The 21,275-nt window shown below is 50.6% G+C and overlaps 1 long non-coding RNA gene across 8 annotated transcripts; it reads left to right on the top strand.

Moving 5' to 3' along the window:
* The first annotated feature begins 884 nt into the window (after positions 1 to 884).
* Gm36188 lies at positions 885 to 18,195 on the top strand. 8 transcript variants are annotated; one of them, XR_879323.2, is made up of 4 exons: positions 889 to 1,966; positions 3,949 to 4,291; positions 6,322 to 6,453; positions 17,779 to 18,195. It is a non-coding gene; the product is annotated as a predicted gene, 36188 (long non-coding RNA). The 8 variants fall into 8 exon arrangements; XR_388164.4 differs by having other exon boundaries at positions 3,949 to 4,572; XR_003947606.1 differs by having other exon boundaries at positions 885 to 1,966; positions 3,949 to 6,453; positions 17,783 to 18,195.
* The last annotated feature ends 3,080 nt before the right edge of the window (positions 18,196 to 21,275 follow it).

Here is a 21,275-nt window from a genome sequence, read left to right as displayed (position 1 = left end):
AGACCCTCCTGGGCGAGTCCTTCAGAAGAAAGCATGGTTAGAAATGTACACATACTAACTAACACTCAAGCTACAGTATCAGTTTTGTGTTGGCAGCTTCCTTCCAATGGAAGGGATTCCTTTCCCGGTATTCCTCTTTTGCTCAGAGCGGCTGCAGGACACAGGCCTCGAAGGCTCTCCAGAAGGTGGGGAGGACTATGCACTGTCCAGAATCCTCCCTTCTGTGCTCCCTGTGGTCCCCAGGGTGGGCGTTGGCTGGGAGCTCTCCTCAACATCCCCTTGAACACTGCAATCGCTGGTCTCCTTACTGTTGAACATCTTCCCATTCCCTTCCCCTCTGCGGGCCTCTCTCCTGCAGGACAGTTCTGTCCTGTTCTGTCAAGTGTTTGTAGCCACTGACCCCAGATGCAAGCGCTGAGGCTGGAGACTTGTCTTTGTTCTTCTTACTTTTCCCTCCGCGAGCGCCTTCTCCAGACCCGGGTACAGTTTAGGTCCCAAGCAAATATTTTCAGAACAAATGAACTAGAACCAGAGTGTGCTGTCTGTCACAGCCCTAAACAGGCAGAAAGGGCAGAAAGGGAGCTGCGGAGCTGTGCGAGCCTCGACGAAGGCCCAGCCCAGGAGCTTGTTTAGAGCCAGCCAAGCATTAAATCTCAAGACAGATTCCCACTGAGGTAGTCAAGAGGCCTGTCTGAGCCTTTATCTCCTGTGTGTGTGTGTGTGTGTGTGTGTGTGCCTCTCTTTCTGGGTATGCCTCTCTCTGTGTGTGCCTCTCTCTCTCTTTCTCTCTTTCTGTGTGTGCCTCTTTCTCTGTGCCTCTGTGTGTGCGCCTCTCTCTTTTGTGTGTGTGTATGTGGGTGTATGCCTCTCTTTTGTGTGTCTCTGTGTGTGTATGCCTCTTTCTCTCTGTGTACCCCCAAAGCCCCCGGTGTCTCTTCCCCCACCCCTGCTAGAGGACCGAGAGGATGAATGTTTCCCCCAGGAAAGGAGGAACTGTTGTTCACCATTGAGTGTAAGATAACCGGAAGTTGGTTTGCAGAAGGCTTTAGGACTTAGAGGTTCCATGAAGCCTGCTGTACAGTGACGTTAGAAGAAAGCTGGAGGGACTAGGAAGAAGACTAGTGATAGGACCATCAGGGAAGTGGCCACTTCCAATGTCCTTCCTGAAGCCTTAAAATGTCCCCTCTCCCCTCAGGGATGAGGCTGGGTTTCCAACTTCAGACTGGTCATCTGTTGTAAGCCATTGCCGGATGGACACCCCATTCTCTGGATGCTCAAAGCTTCTGGGGAGCTCCAGCTCCTCCATTATCCACCCTCATGTTCTGGAGAGATCTGGAGCCCGGCTGTCTCCCAGGGCCGTGACACACGAGACCAGTGAGGTTGTTTCGTTTTGGGTTTTTTTTTGTTTTTGTTTTTTTTTTGAGACAGGGTTTCTGTGTGTAGTCCTGATTGTCCTGAAATTCAATCTGTACACCAGATGGCCTTGAACTCAGAAATTCACTTACCTCTGCCTCCCAAGTGCTGGGATTAAAATTGTGTGATATTACCGCCCAAGAGACCAGGGAGTTTTAAAGCTGCTTAGAACCTGTGACTGAGATGCTAGGACGTCCTCTCTCTCTCTCTGCCTTGTCATGCCTGAAGACCCTTGTTTTAGAAACAGTTGAACCTTCATGCAAAGGAAACACAATAAAGTTAGTTGGAGATCATTTTTGGTCCTCTGGCGCCTCCTGGTGGCCTGTGCACCCAGAGTCTCTCGCTTCTGGCAGAGCCAGAGAGCCAAGGTAGCCTGAGAAGGAGTGGCCATCTCTGCCGATGGAGGATGCTGTTTATAGAAGTGTTGTGGGTTGAACTGTGTTCCTAAAGGATGTGACTTATCTGGAGAAAAGGTTCTTTGCAGGTGCTATTATGAAAGAGAAGACCTGGGCTGGAGTGATGACTCAGCAGTTAAGCTCATTTGCTGTTCTGGGTGAGTACCTGGGGTTCCTTTCCAACACCTACATGGCAGCTCACAACCATCTGGAACTCCAGCTTCTGGCTTCTGCTGGCCACCAGGCATGCATATGGTGTGTATACATACGTACATACATACATACATACATACAGGCAAAGCACTCATACACAAAGAACAGGAAGATATGACACGGGCTGTTGAGGTAGCCCATCCTTACTGGGGAATGAACTTGGCAGCAAACCTGGCAACCTGAATTCAGTCCCTGGAAGGACGGACGTTCCTGTCTCCTGCCCCGTGTCCTCTGTCCTCCATATGCAGCACATGTGTGGACGTGCGAACACACTCTCTTGTACACACTGGAAAGAGAGAGGAAGAATGGCCCTGGGGCAGCCCCTTAATCCAATGTTCCTCGTGTCTGACGAAAAGGAGAGACCTACAGAGGGAGGAACATCTTGACAGCAGGTCAGAGCTTGGAGCATCTATAAACAAAAAGGTGTGAGGATTACCAGTAGCCCCAGGAGGGCCTACGTCAGTTCCAGTTGGGCCTTCACATCATGGCGGATTTCTAGCCTCCCGAGCTATGAACGACACAGTACTGCTAAAGCTTCCTTGAAGCCTAGCAAGTGACAGAGAGAGCTAGAGACAGAGATAGACATGGAGAGAGAGACACAGAGAGACTGGACTGGGCTCCTTGTTCTATTTAAACAAACAAACAAACAAAACTCCCAGAACTCTGCTAACACAGGTAGCTTTTACTTTAAGTAAATGTATCCCAAACGTCACAGCAGAAACATGATCTGAAATAAATTTTCTCTTTCTGGGCCCTGGCTGTCGCTCCCTTAATAGAATGCCTCCCTCCTGTGTACAAAGCTATGGGTCCCATCCCACGTAAATGAAGTGGCACACACATATCACAGTCCTTGGGAGGAGGCAGAGGCAGGATTTGAGGCCAGGAAAATATATGCTTCGTGCAATGCAAGCTCCACGGTTTGATTTAGACCAGCAGTGGCATGAGTTCTGTACAATTCCAGACCTTGAGGGTCACAGAGTCCTTGTGGCAATTACTCACTTCTGTCACGGGAACACGGAAGTGACACACATAGACTTTTAAAAAAGCTTTCTGTGTTCAAAAGCGGGAAACAGGCGACTCACCCCTGCTTTTAAAGAGTCACATCTGAAGCACAAGGCTTTAAAAATCCACCCCCATGCTCCCACACCTGCCCTCCCTCCTTCCCTCCCTCCACCCCCTCCCCCTCCTGAAGGCATTCTGCGGAACAAGGATGCCTGCAGCGAAAGTCTTAGCCCTTGCTCGTTTGAAAACCTTATTTCTCTCTCAGCTTTGACAGGTGTTATTTGTTGGCGTGAGATTCTAGGTCAGCAGGTTTTTCTTCTTCCAGTGCTGCCTGCTGGTGTCCGTGGCTTCTGTTGGGATGCCAACTGCAGCTCTGCCAACTTTGAACCCCACACAAGCTGTTTTATTTCGGGCTGCCTTTAAGGTTCCTCTCCATATTTTGGGGTTTTTAGAAAATTGCCTGTGACATGCCAGGTGCGCTGTTCTTGTGCTGGTCCAGCCTCAGAGTCAGTTTTTTTTTTTTTTTAATTTTTATTTTTTGGTTTTTTCGAGACAGGGTTTCTCTGTATGGCTCTGGCTGTCCTGGAACTCACTTTGTAGACCAGGCTGGCCTGGAACTCAGAAATCCGCCTGCCTCTGCCTCCCAAGTGCTGGGATTAAAGGCATGTGCCACCATGCCCGGCTCAGAGTCAGTTTTTGATCGTCTAAGATCTGTGGTGTGTTTTAGGATCTTAGAGAAACCTAAATATTTTGTACCACCCGGATTGCTCTTTTTCTCTGTTGTTATTTTATTGTTTTATTGTATTGTATTGTATTGTATTGTATTGTATTGTATTGTATTGTATTGTATTATTTTATTTGTTTTGGGATTATAATCACGGGCTCTCAAGTCATTTGCAACTTGCAATTTGCACTTCTCTTCCAGCATCTCCACCGTTATTACTATTACCACCGCCAACATCACATCTCCACCATTTCTGCTTCATCTTCACCTCCACCTCCACCACCACCACCGACCTCCCTACCACTACTACTCCCCACCCCAGCAGCAGCAGCACCTCCACTAGCCAGCTACTGCCTCGAACTGTGAGTTCACCTGTAGAACGTTGTGTCTGGTCTCCCTGTGTCAAGATAATTCGTTACATCCTCAGAGAGGAAAAGGAAATGCGGGGCAGGCTCGGACACTTGAGGTGTCTGTGTAGAAAAGCTGAGCTAATTCAGCGCTGACTTCCGGTGCGATCCCAGCGCTCCAGACACAACGCAAGGTGGTAAGTGATAACGGAGCATGCGCATCTCGACTTTGTGGATCTCAGCTCTGCTTAGAAGAGAGTCTCTTGGAGTCTCCTTCCGGGTCGATTGGTTCCTAACATCCATTTCAGCTCCTTGCTGCTGCCTGTGCTATTTCCTGTTTGCTTTCCCCGTTTCTCTGCCTTGCTTTTTGCTCCCTGGACTGCAGCCACCCCGAGGGGCCACGCCCCTCAGCTGTGGGGAGTGTGGCCTTCTATTTCCTCTCCTTGGCTTCTCGAGGGCTCAAGGGTTGATCTGACAGGTGAGGATGGGGTAGAGATGAGATGACACAGAGGTCTGGGACACGAGACCAGCAGGGTTCAGTGGGAACAGAACTCATTTAGAGATGGTGGTGGGTCAGGTGTTGGCTTCAAGGCTTAGCGACAGGGTGAGGTAGTGAAACCTTCTTTGCCAGCTATTTTATTTCTGAGCCTTATAGTTTTTCAGTTTTGATATTTCCCTCCCTCCCTCCCTTCTTTCTTCCTCCTTCTTTTCCTCCCCTCCCCTCTCCTTTCTTCCCTCCCATGGGCCAAGGGTGGTCCTCCTTCCGGTGGACCCAGGACTTCTTGCACACTAGGCAAGAAGTGCTCTACCACTGAGGTCCTTTCAAGGTCCCCCCCCCCCCCGCCCACTCCCTTCTCCTCTTCTCTCTCTCTCTCTTTTTAAAATTTTGACCAAGTCTTACCCTGTAGCCTAGGTTGTCTGGAACTCTAAGTGAACTTCCTGCCTCAGCCTGGTTGGGATATTCTCTAGGCTGATGCAAGTCACTGTCTCTTGTCCATCATCTCACTGAGCAGAGATGAGAGACAGGAAGAGGCGGTGCTGGGGAAGCTGAGGCTGAGCCTCTGAATGCTACCGTGGCTGCTCAGGGCTGCAGAGCATCCAGCTGGGCGGTTTCCATGACCAGAAGTAGTAAGATGTAGGTACTCGGAAGTAGTTCTCGGTGTTATTCTGTCCCCAAAGGCCTTCTTTAACCAGCCTCAGTGGGACCCCAGCAGCTCCCTTCCTGCTGGTTCTGAGAGCCCGAGAAGTGGCTGCATCTAACTTATGAGCTGAGCTCTAGGACCTCGCTGCAGGCTTCTTCCAGCAGTGCTGTGGGAGGCTTACTCTGTACAGACCTGAGTCTGGGGTCTGAGGACTTGACAGTAGGGCCACCAAGGAGCTTTCAACAGAGAACGTTCTGTCCTGCTGGGTAAACACAGCCAGGCTTAGCCTGTGCAGAGACGGGACGGCTTGCTTCTCCTCAACCCTTTGTGCTTTGTTAACGGAATGTCCCTGGCACATTGGACTCTAGCTTGTGCCAACTTAGCTTGGCCCCTGACTTTGGCTGGGCACTCTCAGAGCCAGGGTCCTTCCTTGGAAGGTAGGTACAAAGCTGGCCTGATCTGCCAGGTCTCCGGTTTCAAGGTTCGAACTCAGATTGCCCCAGCCACTTTCCACTGCCACCCCATTCATCTGCTTCCCCCTCTGGGTGGAATGGAGACAAAGTCCCAGGGTCCTTGATGTCCTTTGACGGGGCAACAGCCACTGCTCTATCACCAGGAGTCAATTGGTGGCTTCTGTCTCCTTGGGGGCCCCAGAGCAGCCTGTGTGTTTGGGAAAGAGCCAGTCTCCTAAAGTCAGTCAAGATGGATTTTACCCTGGGCTCACGGCCTCTCTGGCCAGACAGGCAGGGCAGAACACCTTGCAGGGGAGAACAGAGTGGGAGAAATATGAGCTCTTGGTCTCAGGACCTGGAGTAAGGCTCAGGTGTCTCTACATCTCTGCCAACCTTTCTCCATGTCCTTGGGAAGGCCACATTCCTTTCAAAACCTGAAAGACGACTTACTGTGAAGCTGCCACGCCTGGACTCCCATGGCCCAGGCCTTATGCCTGCTTGGCTTAGGATCCTGGTGGTCCTGGTGCTGGAATAGATGCTTGACCAAGGAGGGCAGCAGCTGGTTTCCTTGGTGCAGCCCGACGCAGCAGTCTTAACCACTTAATTTGTGGGATTGTTTGTTTTGGTTTCCAGGGTAGCAGGGCTAAAGATGGACACAAGACATCCTTGACTCTTTAGATGATGCCTGCCACTTGTTACGTTATGTAACTTCTCCTGTCCCTTTCGCTCCCCATGCCTGCTTCCTGGATGTGCTCCCGTGCACACGTAAGTCCGTTTGCATGTCTAGGACCCATTTCTGATAGCTGATAGCTGAAATATTACTTCAGGGTTCCTCCAAGGAACAGGAGAGCCAACAAAGGCGCCACGCTGAACATTGTGAGACTCAAATGTTAGTCTTTTGTTTTGTTTTTGAGACAGGGTCTGATGTAGCCCAGGCTAGCCTTGAAAATTCTATATATCCAAGGCTGACCCTGAATTCCTTGATCGACCTGCCTCTACCTCCCAAGTGCCAAAGTGTATGTTACCACTGTGAGCTTCTTAAATAAGTATTGTTGTTGACAATAATTTTTCTCTCTCTGTGATGTGTATGTACATGTTTGTGTGTGTGTATGTACCTGTTTGTGTGAGATATATGTACATGTTTGTGTGGACTCATGGTCACAATGGAAGCCAGACTGGGTCAATTATTTTTTTTTAAGATTTATTTATTTTATGTATGTGAGTACACTGTAGCTGTGCAGATGGTTGTAAGCCTTCATGTGGTTGTGGTTGTTGGGAATTGAGTTTTAGGACCTCTGCTCATTCTGGTCAGCCCTGCTTGCTCAGTCCTAGCTTGCTCTGGCCCAAAGATTTATTTATTATTATACGTAAGTACACTATATCTGTCTTCAGATGCACCAGAAGGAGGCGACAGATCTCATTACAGGTGGTTGTGAGCCACCATGTGGTTGCTGGGATTTGAACTCAAGACCTTAGGAAGATCAGTCAGTGCTCTTATCTGCTGAGCCATTTCTCCAGCCCTTGGTCAATTCTTTATTCTCAATTCTCTGCCCTTCTGGCGTCATTCTCGGGCCCCCTGCATCTTGTTTTTGGAAAGCCTCTCATGAAACCTGGAGCTCACCAGGTCTTTCCTAATGAAGTGCTTCCTCGGCTCCTTATCAGGCTCTGTGCACACACAGGTTTACCATTCTCACATTGGTCAAGGACTGGCCTCATTGCTTGCCTCTTCAGTGAACTTTGAGCTCAGGCATCCTGTCTACTGCTACGACCCCTTGCAGCTGGAATTCTGCACTGCTGTAAGCTTGGCTTTGAGTGTGCGCGCGCACACACACACACACCATACACTTACATACACACATCATACACAGATTCACACATACACACAAACACTACACACACAAACATACCCTCACATACACATATTCACCACACCCTCACCCTTCCCCACCCACACCACACACACAAACATACCCTCACACACACACACACACTCACACTCACACACAAACATACCCTCATACACACACACACACACACTCACACACAAACACACACACACACACACACACACACACACACACACACACACACACACACACACACACGCATTATATATACTGTGTTCCAGCATGTGTTCCAGCATGGCGGCAGAATGCTGCTGCGGCTTTGGTGAAGCTATCATCCGAAAGCAGCCAGCAGAGGGTGCAAGCTAGCTGCTGCTATCTGTACAAGTCCAGTCCTCTCCCTGCCTGGCCAGCTTTGCACTGTGCAAACAGAAGCCTGAGCAGCAGAAATCAGCGCAGGGTAGTTGCAGTTGGGCCACCTCCTTTGAGCTGTCAAACTCCTGGAGTCACTGTTTCTTAAGGAGCCCACTCTGCCTCCTGGGGCTGCTGAAGTCACAGCCTGAAGTCACAGCTTGCTGACAAACACAATCCCAGCTGTGTGGAGCCAAGAAGTGGAGACCTAATAATACTGGGAGGAGTTGGGGAGCACACTGAGCACCCCAACCTTGTACCACCTCCTCCTTCCTCCCGTGTTCATGCCCTGTGCTGGAGGCTAACCTCCTTGCATGAGTGGGCATGGAAGGGAAGGATGCTGAGCCACCACAGTGTAGGAGCCCCTTCCAGGCTGTAGATGTGCCAATGACTTCACCTGGACTCTCATCACTCAAAACCAAAGAGCCAGTGTCCTCAGCACTCCAGCCCACCCTTTCTGTGTGCCAAATGGACTGAAGAACACCAACAAGAATAAAAGTGTGAAGGTTGTTCCCATGGTTGTGGCAAACCACTTCTGTCTGCTCAGCATCCACCATGGTGGAGCACAGTATAATGCAGATACCAGTGTGTGTGTGTGTGTGTGTGTGTGTGTGTGTGTGTGTGTGTGTCTGTGCGTGTCTGTGAGGGTGTCTGGTATGTGTGTCTGTGAGTGGTGAGTGTGTATGTGTGAGAGTGTGTGTGGTATGTGAGTCTGTAAGTGTGTGTGTGTGCATGTGTGTGTGATGCGTATGTGAATGTGAGTGTGTGTGGTGTGTATGATGTGTGAATGTGTGTGTGTCTGTGAGTGTGTCTGTGAGTGGCATGTCTATGAGTGTGTGTGAATGTGAGTGTGTGTGGTGTGTATGTATGAGTGTGTGTGAATGTGTGTATGTCTGTGAGTGTGTCTGTGAGTGGCATGTCTGTGAGTGTGTGTGTGTGTGTGTGTGTATGTGAGTGGTGTGTCTGCGAGTGTGTGTGAATGTGAGTTTGTGTGCTGTGTGTGAGTGTGTATGTGAATGGTTAGTGTGTCTGTGAGTGTGTGTGTAAATGTGAGTGTATATGGTGTGTGAGTGTGTATGTGAGTTGTGAGTGTATATGTGAGTGTGTGTGTGTGAATGTGAGTGTATGTGGTGTGTGAGTGTATGTGAATGGTGAGTGTGTCTGTGAATGTGTGTGTGTGGTGTGTATGTGAGTGGTGAGTATGTATGTGTGTGAGTGTGTATATATTTGAGTGTGTGTGGTTGTATGTGTGTGAGCGTGTGTATGTGTGCATTCAAAGCCAGACTTATAGAAGCATCCCTGGGCACCTACCTGGACAGGTCACTTCAGAGGTCTGGTAGCCCTGGTATTTGTGTTGTGGGGCACAGATCTGGCTTTCCCAAAGAGTTAGGGTCTGTGCCAAGCTGGGACAAGCTCCTGAAGGGGTCTTAGTAATGTGTGTGTGTATATGTATGGAAGGAAGCCTTTCTGAGGAGGCTTGGGCTCTGTGCCCAGGGACTGAGCTCTGAGCTGATACCTATGAAGGCTTTCTCCCTTAGTTTTGGCTGGCCCTGCCCTGGAACTGGATCATGGATCTGTTACACTCCATCTCTAGGTTTCATCTCTTAGTGTGGCCAGATGATCAACTTGTCCTGGTTTTAGTTGAAAATCCTCTGTTCTGAGAAGATGGTCATCCTGTGTGTAAGGGAGACTAACCACCACCTGACAGGAGCCACCCGAGGAGCTATCTCAGTCTGGGTCCCAGAGAGAGCCCCGTGGGGGGACGCTGTGATGGGAGCTATCTCTCTCTGGGTCCCAGAGAGAGCCCCGTGGTGGGAGGCTGTGATGGGAGCTATCTCTCAGTCTGGGTCCCAGAGAGAGCCCTGTGGTGGGAGGCTGTGATGGGAGCTATCTCTCAGTCTGGGTCCCAGAGAGAGCCCCGTGGGGGGAGGCTGTGATGGGAGCTGTCTCAGTCTGGGTCCCAGAGAGAGCCCCGTGGGGGGAGGCTGTGATGGGAGCTATCTCTCAGTCTGGGTCCCAGAGAGAGCCCCGTGGGGGGAGGCTGTGATGGGAGCTATCTCAGTCTGGGTCCCAGAGAGAGCCCCGTGGGGGGAGGCTGTGATGGGAGCTATCTCAGTCTGGGTCCCAGAGAGAGCCCCGTGGTGGGAGGCTGTGATGGGAGCTATCTCAGTCTGGGTCCCAGAGAGAGCCCCGTGGTGGGAGGCTGTGATGGGAGCTATCTCTCAGTCTGGGTCCCAGAGAGAGCCCCGTGGTGGGAGGCTGTGCTGGAAGAGAAATAACTGCCGAGCTCCTCCCCTCCCACAACCAAGGCTTCATGTTGATTTATTCTCCAGAATACCCAAGGCCTGGTCTAGCCAACCAGCCAATCAACTGACACCAGGGCAGCCTGAGTGGGCACACCCTAAACAGGTGGCACACGGCTCCTGGACTGGTATCCGGGTCCTGTCTGAGACCAGTCACAGACAGATGTGATGCTGGGGTAGGGAGGAGAGACATTCAGCCCGTGCCTGGGAGCTTAGCCTTACAGCTCCAGCCCCACACCAGTGCGAGCACTGACCGTGCCTGTAGTTCAGGCAGATGACGTCACCTACATTCAATCAATCACAGTACAGGGCCCCACAGCCCAGCAGGTGTGACAGATGTAGGACACGGGGCACATCAAGCCAAGGCCACACCTGCTGACTGCACTGATCAGTGTGCATCTGTCTTCTCCAGCTCCTACTTGTAATTAGCATCTGGTGCAGGACCTCTGCAACATCGAACTTCTCAGTAACGTAGAGTCCAGTGGCCACAGTCAGGCCCAGACTCTATGGGACAGAGTTGGTGTGGCGGGAGAAGAACCACCCTAGAGCCAGGACATTGGTTCTGAAAGGCAGAGGGACCAGAGTGGACAGCTACAGCACACTTCATCTTGCGGTGACCCTTCTTGGCTTCTGTGCATACAGACATTTCCCAGGCTTTATTCCAGCCTTTGAAAGTTCAAAGGACCCCACTTCCTGATTGATAGTGAGGGCAGCTGGGCCTGAGGAGAATGCCCCCTGCCCTGTGCAGCGATCCCATCGTTTGGGCTGCGGTAGGAGGGAGGCCAAGCATTCCTCTTCCAAATGTGAATACACACCGTTTTAATTAGGATTTCTATAGCTGTGACAAAACATCATGACCAAAACCAAGTTGGGAAGGAAAGGGTGTGTTTGACTTCCACTTCTACATCATCATCCATCAGTGGAGGAAGTCAGGGCAGGAACTCAAACAGGGAGGAACCTGGAGGCGGGAGCTGATGCAGAGGCCATGGAGGGCTGCTGCTTACTGGCTTGCTTCTCCTGGCTTACTCAGCCTGCATCTTATAGAACCCAGGGCCACCAGCCCAGGGATGGCTCCGCCTACCATAGGGCTGGGCCCTCCCCCATCAATTACCAATTAAGAAAATGCCTTACAGCTGGATCCTATGAAAGCATTTTCTCAACTGAGGTTCCCTCCTTTCAGCTAACTCTAGCTTGTGTCAACTTGACAAAAAAAAAAACCAAAACAAAACGAAACAAAAAATCCTAGCCAGCTCGCACACCATCACACAAAGGCACACAAATATATACACACGGAGACATGATTGTATACATAGGGGTGTCTACACAAACACACAGGCAGACGTATTCAAACATCCACCAGCACACAAGCGCGAACACACAAAATGCACACAAGTGTACACACATTTTATTAAACATTCCACACAGAGCACAGTCAGTCTATAGACGATATGCATACAAACACAAATTCATCAAATGTGTGTGTACAGGGACACACACACCACATGCAGGGACATATTAATGCACTCACACACGTGGCATATACTTGGCACAGGTACCCACACACCCCTTCTGTCGTGGGTGGGTTGGGAATGGGAGGAATTATGAACCCTTCACCTGTGTGCGATCACTCTGTGCTTTCAGCAGGTCTTTCAGTGTCTGATTGACAGGCCTCTAGTTTTCACTTCACAGAATGTCTCTCTGCTGTGAAAGTATGTATACTTCCAATGGCTCACGGCTTCCAGAACTCCAGTCACGAGCTCCACCAGTGGGGACCGAAAGGCAGCATGGTTCTCAAGGATTTTTTTTTTTTTTTTCCGAGACAGGGTTTCTCTGTGTAGCCCTGGCTTTCCTGGAACTCACTCTGAGACCAGGCTGGCCTCGAACTCAGAAATCCGCCTGCCTCTGCCTCCCAAATGCTGGAACTAAAGGTGTGTGCCACCTGGCTTCTCAAGGCTTTCTTATGCCTCACTGGCTTCTCTGGCTTTCCCCAGGCCTGGGTGGATCATTCAGAGCCATGACCTCAGAACATTTCTGACCAGCCTCATACACTGAGACCACCCTGCTGACAGGACCAGTGTCTGTAGCAGGTGGACTATGTGGGGTTGACTCTCCCTGTGAGCACAGCCTGCATCCTCAGGGATGTTCTTTACCCACTGGCTGGAGGCTTTGAGGACCTAGGGAGCAACTCTAGCCTCAGCCATGCCCTTAGCGCCCTCTCTGCCCTCAGCTTCTGTGTCTGGGCATTTCCCAGTGTCCGCTCAATGTTCTCGGGAGGAGCAAGTGGGCATTTGGGAAGGCGCTCAGCACTGGTGACAACCCAAAGTCGTCACCCACTAGTGAAATGTAGATTGTGACTAGCACGTAATTACATGGGGAGGGGGCAGAGGGAAATGCCCAGTGAGTAATTCAATCCTCAGAATCCACATTAAAAAAACAAACAAACAACAAAAACCAGGAGTGGGGGTCATGGGTTTGTAATCCCAGTGTTGTGGAAATGGAGATAGGAGAATTTTGGGGCTACCCTGTGAGCCATTATAGACTACTTGTCAAGTTCCGGGCCAGTGAGGAACCCTTGCTCAGAGAAACAAGGTGGTTGATGCCTGAAAAACAACAGCCACCATTGTCCTCTGGCCACACCCACATCTCCCCCTCACCTCATATCTACACCTACACACACACACACACACACCTGCACATGTACACACACACACCTGCACATGTACACACACACACACACACACCTGCACATGTACACACACACACACACACACACACACCTGTACATGTACACACATAGACACACACACACACACACACACACACACACACACACTTAGTAGATCTTGAGTATGAGGCTCTAAAATCCATATTGCTAACAGGAGATAGCTCTGAAAGCACACACACTCAAAATGTCTACGTCCTAGGGAAGCTCTCCTGGCAGGTAGACCCCCACACTTCATTCCTCGATGCACCCTAGGGAGCTGGCCTCAGGTAGGATTGAGGCTGTACTGATGGAGAAGAGGGAGGGACCTCTGCCAGGGCCCCACTGGGACCAGGACCTGTCGTCAATCAAGGTAAGCAGATGATGTTACCTGGACTGGCGACCTTTTGAAGATGACCTAGCTATAAGTAGCAGTGGAGGTGGTGTCCCTCGGAAGGAGGTTGTATTCTCTGCTTTCCGATGACCCCTGGGCTCTTTGAAAAGTGTTGCATAACAAGAACATTTGGGAAACAGTGTTATATACGTTCTCTTTAACCCTGCAGCCTCCATCCTGGCCTCCATCCTGGCTTTGAGTATGATCTACATTTGTACTTCCTGACCATCACTATGTGGCAAATTATCTCACAATACAGTGGCTGACACTGGCGCCACTCACAGTCCCTGTGGACCAGGCATCCGTGGGTAGGAATGGCCGGGTGGTCTGGAGAGCCCGGCTCCAGGTCTCTTGAGGTGCAGTGGATTAGAGGTGGCGGTTCCTGAGCTGCTTCTGTTGGACTGCAGCTGGCATTTGGAGGAGCTCAGTTTTCTGACAAGTGCCACATCGGAGTGGGATCTTGCACTATGGTGGAGACCCAGGGACAGGGTCTTTGATGGCTATCTGGAGGCCACACAGCCTTCAGTAGAATTCAGGGTGTATAGTAGATGTGCAAATGTAGAGTATACGTGGTGTGTGTGTGTGTGTGTGTGTGTGTGTGCAGGAACTGTGCAGCTCAGACTGCACTTTTCATTTTAGTGCAGCCACGCCCTTCTTGGTGTGCCCTCGCTGGCTGTCACTGGGCCCCAGTTTGGAGCTCCTTTCTTAGTCTCTGCCTGACCTTCTAGTTTCTTGGGCCATTTCTCCCCATGAAGCCTCTTTCTTAGCTTTTCCTTCACAAAGACTTTCAGTGGTCTAATCAGAAGGAAATGGCAGCTGGGACTAGGTGCCAGTTGCAGCAATTTTATGTCTCCGGGCTGAGGCTTTCTCTCCATGAACACAGCCTGCAGCCCTTTTGGAGAAGGTAGCTCTGTCTTGTGCAAACAGAATGGGCAAATCCGGCTTGGGATTTCCCCGAATTGGGAAAAGAAACAACAGAGTTTCCACGCCAAGTCAGATGAGCTATTGTCCCTCCTGAGAGGCCTTTCACCCTGTGCAGATCTGCTAAGAACTGAGCCCCTTTGCTGTGCTTTGGCCTTGGCTCAAGAAGCCTGTCCTGCCTGCTGTGTCCCAGCGCTGGCTGCCACTGGCTCCCCGCCTTCCCCCACCCCCAAGCTCTTACATTTCTGTTTACTGGATTCAGCTGCTGGCCCTTAGCCTGTCCTGGAGGCACTGTGAGGTAGCTGGGTCAATTGGTACCGGAAACTGTAACCTGGGCTGAATCAATCGATATCAGAAACTGTATGTAACCTGGGCTGATTTGCATCAGCGTGGAATGACAGAGAGGTAGGACAGACCCTGGTAACAAAGGACACACAGGTCCAGCCTCTGAATGTGGCCCGGGATTGAAACAATCAACAAGCTCACCCTGCAGCTTTGTACCTGCTCAAGTTGAGGTGATGTTCACCTGTAGCTGTCTGTCTTTCTGTCTAAATTTGACAGAAGCTAGAGACATTTGGGGAGCAGGAATCTCAACTGAGAAAAAACGCTCCCACCAGAAAAGGCTAGCTTGTATGCACTTTCTTGATCAACGATTGATGTGGAGGTCCCAGCTCATCATGGGCACCACCCCTGGGGTGCTGGTCCTAGGTGCTCTAAGAACTCAGACTGAACAAGCTATGAAGAGCAACCCTCCTCTGGTAGGCAGCACTCCTCCATTGCCTCTGCCTCACTCAGTTCTTGCCTCCAGATACCTGCCCTGAGTTTCTGCACTGATTTCCTTCAATGATGAACTGTGTTCTGTGGGGCCAGAGGAGCTGTGTGGAGCTGTGGGGAGCAGGCCTGGATCAAGAGTGGGGTCAAGGCATGTCCAAACTCTGGAAATCCTGTTTGGAGACCATCAGGAATCGGACTGTGTCCCCTTCCCCCGTCCCCTGCCCTGGGCCTGCATGTCCCTGTAGACTTATGCCCACAACTTTGCTCCACCAGGGGAGGTTAGGTAGTCTGGTAGCCAGGTTAAACTTCCTTTCCCCTTATAAGGTCATGTCCAGCAGAACCTGGAATTCCTCCTTATGCAAATGAGGTGTCCCTAGCACCCTGGCCCGGACCAATGATGTACATTCATCCCTCTACTCAGCCCAAAGGTTCAAATACCTATTGTTTCCCCCAATTATACAAGCTGATCACGGAGAAGTCAGTTTCTCAGTAGCCTGAAGTTTCCGACATCCCCCAGCTGAAAGCTGAAAGCTAAATAGACTCATCCCCGTGTTGACTTTGATCGATGGTATTTTATCACAACAGTAGAAACCCTAACTAAGATGTGTGGTGTGAATTCATTTCTGTCTGCCTGATTGTGTTACTTTCCAAAGACGTGAGTTGAAGGACTTCCCTGTGTGTTGGGAAGTGGGAGGCCCTGCCCCTCACAGAACAGGACCCAGGACCCCATCTTTACAGATGACATGTGGTCCTCATGTGTTCTTAGACCCCCTATTCCCACGTTTAGATCAAGGGCACAGATGGAATGGACCCAGGATGCCCCACTCTGCACAAGGTCACCAGTATAGCCCCAAGCTATCTGTCCTTTCCCAAAGGACATTGCCAGCACAAATGCCACTGGGATGACAGGACAGTTGACAGATGGAATATGGCTGGAGCTCTGTGCCCAGGTGAGGAAAGTGGGGGTGGGGGGAGAAGTACCAGGGGCCCGAGGTCACAACAAGGGAGGCACTGTGTGACTGGAGGCTATTCTGTAGGGCATAGATAAGGCTTCAGGAGAGCCCTTAGATGCCCTGTTTGAAAATTTCAGGAGTTTCTGGCAGAGCAAAGGCAGTCCCCTGAGGTGGCTGTGGCTGCTGAGGCAGAGTCCAGGGAGGGACCAAGGACAAAGAGGAGGGACCAGAGTCTACAGGCACCCCCTCAAGCCAAGAGCCATTCTGGCATGAGCCTGATTTCTGGAACATTAGGGGATCCGGACAGATGCGTGCTCTGCCCAAGAGCTTGAAATCCTTAGGCAACCTCTTCTGAGGACAGTGAGTGAACTGTCTCGTGGGACATGGTAGGGGTCCCCGTGCATCGCAGCCAGGCCTGGAGCTCCACCTAGAGAGAGAACATAGGTGTTGGCATACCCACCCTGGTCCAGATCTCCTTGGGACAAGGACAGAGGATGTCATGGTGACTTCACACACAAATAAATGGAGGTGTTGGGAGGGCAAGGCTCACAAAGTGTCTATCCCAAACAAGAGGCCCAGCCAGAGTCAGGTCATGCTGGTCCAACATCAGTGCTCATGATCAGCGGTGTGCACAGCTGTGTGAGCAGGGGCACAGAGTAGCCACATGGCTGCTGGTCAGCTCCTGACATGTCAGAGTGGCATCAAATCACTGGGTACAACAGCTGCAACATCTGGCACAACATCTGGCTGAATTATATCCCCCAGAACCCACACACCCAGTTCCTAGTTTTTAGGACATGAATGCTTGAGGACAGGGCCTTTGCAGAGGGGATACCAACAACCCGGGGTCCCCTGTGATGCAGCTGTTGTTAACAACTCCAAGGACTCCTTAGCTCAGGCCACAAGTGAGAACACGACACCATGGCTACCCAAGGTCCTAGAGCTCAAAATGAAAATCACCATGAACTGGAATGCCCAAAGTGGCTCTGCAGAGAGCACAGGGTGCTCCCCATAGCTGTCCCACTTTTTAAGGATTTTTTTTTTTTGAGAAAAGTCATCTATTGCTCTGATAGACAAACAAATATCCAATTTACTGGAATGTGTGTGTGTGTTTGTGTGTGTGTGTGTGTGTGGGGGGGTGTTTGGAATGAGAATGGCCCCCATTAGGCTGATATGTTTGACTACTTGGTCCCTAGCTGATGAAATGATTTGGGAAGGATTAGGAGGTGTGGCTTTGTTGGAGGAGGTGTGGCCTTGTTGGAGGAGGTGTGGCCTTGTTGGAGGAGGAGGTGTGGCCTTGTTGGAGGAGGTGTGTTACTGGGAGTGGGTTTTAAGATTTGAAAATACTTTCACAATTCCCAATTAGTTCTCTTTGTCTTGTGAGTTATCTCAAAGTGTAGGCTCTCTTGCTGGGTGCGGTGGTACACACCTTTAGCCCCAGTACTTGGGAGGCAGAGGTAGGCAGATCTCTGTGAGTCTGAGGCCAGTCTACTCTACATAGTGAATTCCAGGACAGCCAGAGCTACACAGTGAGACTCTGTCTACGTAAGCTCTCAGTGACTGTTCCAGTGCGGAGCACACCTGCCTGCCTGCGGTCATGTTCCCTGCCATGATGCTCTCAGACTCTCGCCCTCTGAAACTATAAACTCCAAATAAACCCTTTCTTCTGTCAGTTGCCTTGGTTATGTGTCTTACCACAGCAATAGAAACTTAACGTAAGACAAATTTCTCATCTCCCCCAGCATCCCAGTCTGCCTGGTTAAATGGGAGACTCTTTGATTTGTTCCAGACAGGGGCAGAATCTCCGCATGGACAAGAGAGCAGACGCTAACACCATCCCACCCAGAGGAGTTGGTGCTGTGCCTGAGAGCCTCAGGCAACATAGTGATCCTCCTCACCCTCACCTGAAGGAGCCAGGGTGGCTAAGTTGGGGACAGGCCATACTCTATAGCTCACCCCAAATGCAACGCAGCATCAAGTTTAGCTGAATCCTGTTCCAGAAGAGCTGGCCATCGCCGCTGCTCACCGCCCATTTTCTGACATCACCATGCAGTAATGGCAGCAGAGCAGTGTGGAACAAGTCTGTGGCAAGGAGACATCCCAGCCCCTCCCTCTGCGTGCAGATTTCCACCTCCCCGGCTCAAGCTTCGGCCGCCATCAGGAGTTTTAAGGCTGCCTTAATGAATAAAAGATAAAGGCTTGGAAATGTGTAGGTTGTAGATATTTAGCCGCCCTTTGTATGTCAAAGATCCTTCCCGGGTAATCCAATCTGAAAACAGCTGCTCCAGGCACATCTGCTAGCGATAAGGCTGAGACTCCAGTGGATGAGGAGAAGTTAGGCTGTTAAGTGAGCCAGATGACAGACTGACGGCCGTGACGGGGAGGAGCCCTCAGCTGCTGCAGGTGAGGCTGCGCAGAAGTCACAAGCAGGTGGGAGGCTGTGAACCCTCATCAGACTGGATGAGTGGATTTCCTCCGGGGTGTCCTAGCAGAGGATGTCAGGGGCCTTCTTCCACAACGCAGTACTCTGTCACAGCCCCCACAGCTCCACAGGAAGGCCACTGGCGTCTAATAAAGCTTTCAATGGCGTCTAATAAAGCTTTCAATGGCGTCTGAGGCGGTGGCTCCACTCCAGGCTGTCTCTGCATCTCTGAGGGAGATGCTGGTGGGATGGGAGGGTGAGACTGGACTGGGAGAACCTCATAGCTTGTTTCTTTCTAGAGCTGTGGGCAGCATGGCCAGCCTTAGGCCTGAGTAACTGGTCACACCTAACCCCTCTAGCCAGTCCCTTAACTACCCCAGGGCTTCTCTAGTGACTGTCAGCCAGTGAGGCCTTGGCTGGGTGTCATCTCCTACCAGCTCACTCTGCATCTTTTGCTAAGCAGGCACCGCCTGGTGGCTTTGCGTTTATGCTAATCAGCATTCTCTCCCCCCCCCCCCCCCCAGCTCTTCTGATTCTTTCAGGTTTGGAGTCTGGGCAGGTGGCAGCTTCTGTACCTGTCAGTACCCAGCATATAGCAGAGGTCCTAGAATGGTACGGGTCCTCTGTGTTAGTCCTCCCAGGAGAGGCCCACAACAAAGCCTGCGCTGGCTTTTCCATCCAGGACCAGGAAGTGCCCAGGCCCTGTTCTAGCTGGCAGGGATCTGAGGAACACTGCTGGGTGTTAGTGGAGACCCCAAGAGAATTGGAATGACCTCTTGGGGGGTGCAGAGGGGAGTGGGAGGAAGGAACGGTGCTTTGCTTTGGCTCTGCAGGGGGCCAAGCTTTCCGTGGCCTGAGGCTTTGGGCTCCTAAACCAAGGTCTAGTATAGAAGCTGAAGGTGGGGTCAGCTCCCAGGGGTCTGATTCATCTCTGGAGGGAGCTGGTCTCACGGGCACTCAGTGTTGCAGAAGGGCTGCTAGCCACACAAATAGGTCATTACTTCAGGTTCTGCTGCAGGGTACCAACAAGGAGGCAATGGCTAGGGATTGGTGATCCCCGGGCCCACCTTCCTCCTAAATTGTTCCCCAGTTTCTTCTATTAGAAAGATTCTTTAAGAAGCTGAGATGATTAGAGTGGGGTAGAGCCGATCTTACCCAGACCTCTCAGCTCAGACTTGGCTCCAGGAAAAGCAGCCTGAACCTCCCTCTTGGCCACTTGCGTCTTTCCCTCAGATCTGGGACAGTGGGTTGCAGGCACAGGACCCATGCGTGCTGCTGTGGCCCATCCTCTCAAGACATTCCAGAGCGAGGCTGTGTCTCCTAGGAGAATTATTTTTGCCCATGGCATAAATAAACCCAGGAACTCACTCCAACAATCACAAAGACAGGCCAGCTCCAGAGCATGAAGATAGCAGAAGTGGCAGAGACTTATTTAAAATCACCAAGAAACCTGGGAAATCCAATGTGCTTGCCGAGCCAGCATGAGGATGCAAGTCTGATCCCCAGACCTGCACTAAGGAAAAAAAAATGTAGCCAGGCATAGTGGTACAAGCCCTTAATCTCAGGACTCAGGAGGCAGAGGCAGGTGGATCTCTATGAGTTCATGGCCAGCCTGGACTCTATAGTGAACTCCCAGCAAGCCAAGGTCTACATAGTAAGACCTTGTCTCCTAAAAACCAAACCAACCAAAACTATGAACAGCACATGAAAAATGACAGCTGAGACTGACCTCTGGATTCCATATGGCACCTGCGTATACATGATCATATATGCATGTGGTGGTTTGTATATGCTTGGCCCAGGGAATGGTACCATTAGGAGGTGTGGCCTTGTTGGAGGAAGTATGTCACTGTGGGAGTGAGTGATGAGACTTTCCTCCTGGCTGCCCGGAAGTTAGTCTTCTGTTTGCCTTTGGGACAAGATGTAGAATTCTTAGCTCCTCCTGCAACATGCCTGCCTGGACACTGCCATGTCCCCCCCTTGATGATAATAGACTGATCCTCTGAACCTGTAAGCCAGCCCCAATTAAATGTTGTCCTTATAAGAGTTGCTTGGGTCATGGTGTCTAACAGCATGTAAAACCCTAACTAAGACAATATAGACATACACACATAAATGAAATAATAAATTACCAAGTTCTTCATATGAATGAAAAAAGAACAATTTTAAAAATGAATCTTGCCGGGCGTGGTGGCGAATGCCTTTAATCCCAGCACTTGGGAGGCAGAGGCAGGTGGATTTCTGAGTTTGAGGCCAGCCTGGTCTACAGAGTGAGTTCCAGGACAGCCAGGGCTACACAGAGAAACCCTGTCTCAAAAAACCAAAAAGAAAAAAAAAATGAATCTTAATGTTTGCCGCAGCTACTCCAGGTCCTCACCACACCTCTGTTTCCCTTCTCAAGCCGGCTTCAGTGTTTGTTCCATGGAGACATGCGTCTGGGAATACCTGAGGCGTGATCCTGATTCGTGTTCTAAGCTTTCTTTAAATGATCTTCTATTGTATATGTTTTTACAAGTTGCTTTAAAAAAAAAAAAGATAGCAAAAGCTGGAGAGGTGGCTCAATAGTTCAGAGCATTTGCTGCTTTGCAGAGGACCCAGGTTCGATTCCCAGCACTTACACGGTGATTCAGCCATCCATAACTCCAGGTCCAGGGGATCGGAAGCATTCTTCTGGCTTCTGCGGATACCAGGCACAAAACATGGTTCACGCAACAAAACATTCATACATAACAAAATAAAATAAATAACTTTCGAAGCAAGGTCTTAAGATACAACATGAAATTCCCAGTCCCAGTTTCTGTGTGGGCCTTGTGTTGTCAGCTACAGGATACTGCCTTGCCACAGGCTCTGGGATTTCGTCTCCT

The sequence above is a fragment of the Mus musculus genome, chromosome 8 (genome assembly GCF_000001635.26).
Source record: "Mus musculus strain C57BL/6J chromosome 8, GRCm38.p6 C57BL/6J".
NCBI classification, from domain to species: Eukaryota; Metazoa; Chordata; class Mammalia; order Rodentia; family Muridae; genus Mus; species Mus musculus.
Note: the sequence above shows the minus strand (reverse complement) of the source record. Positions and strands in the feature narration are given on the sequence as shown.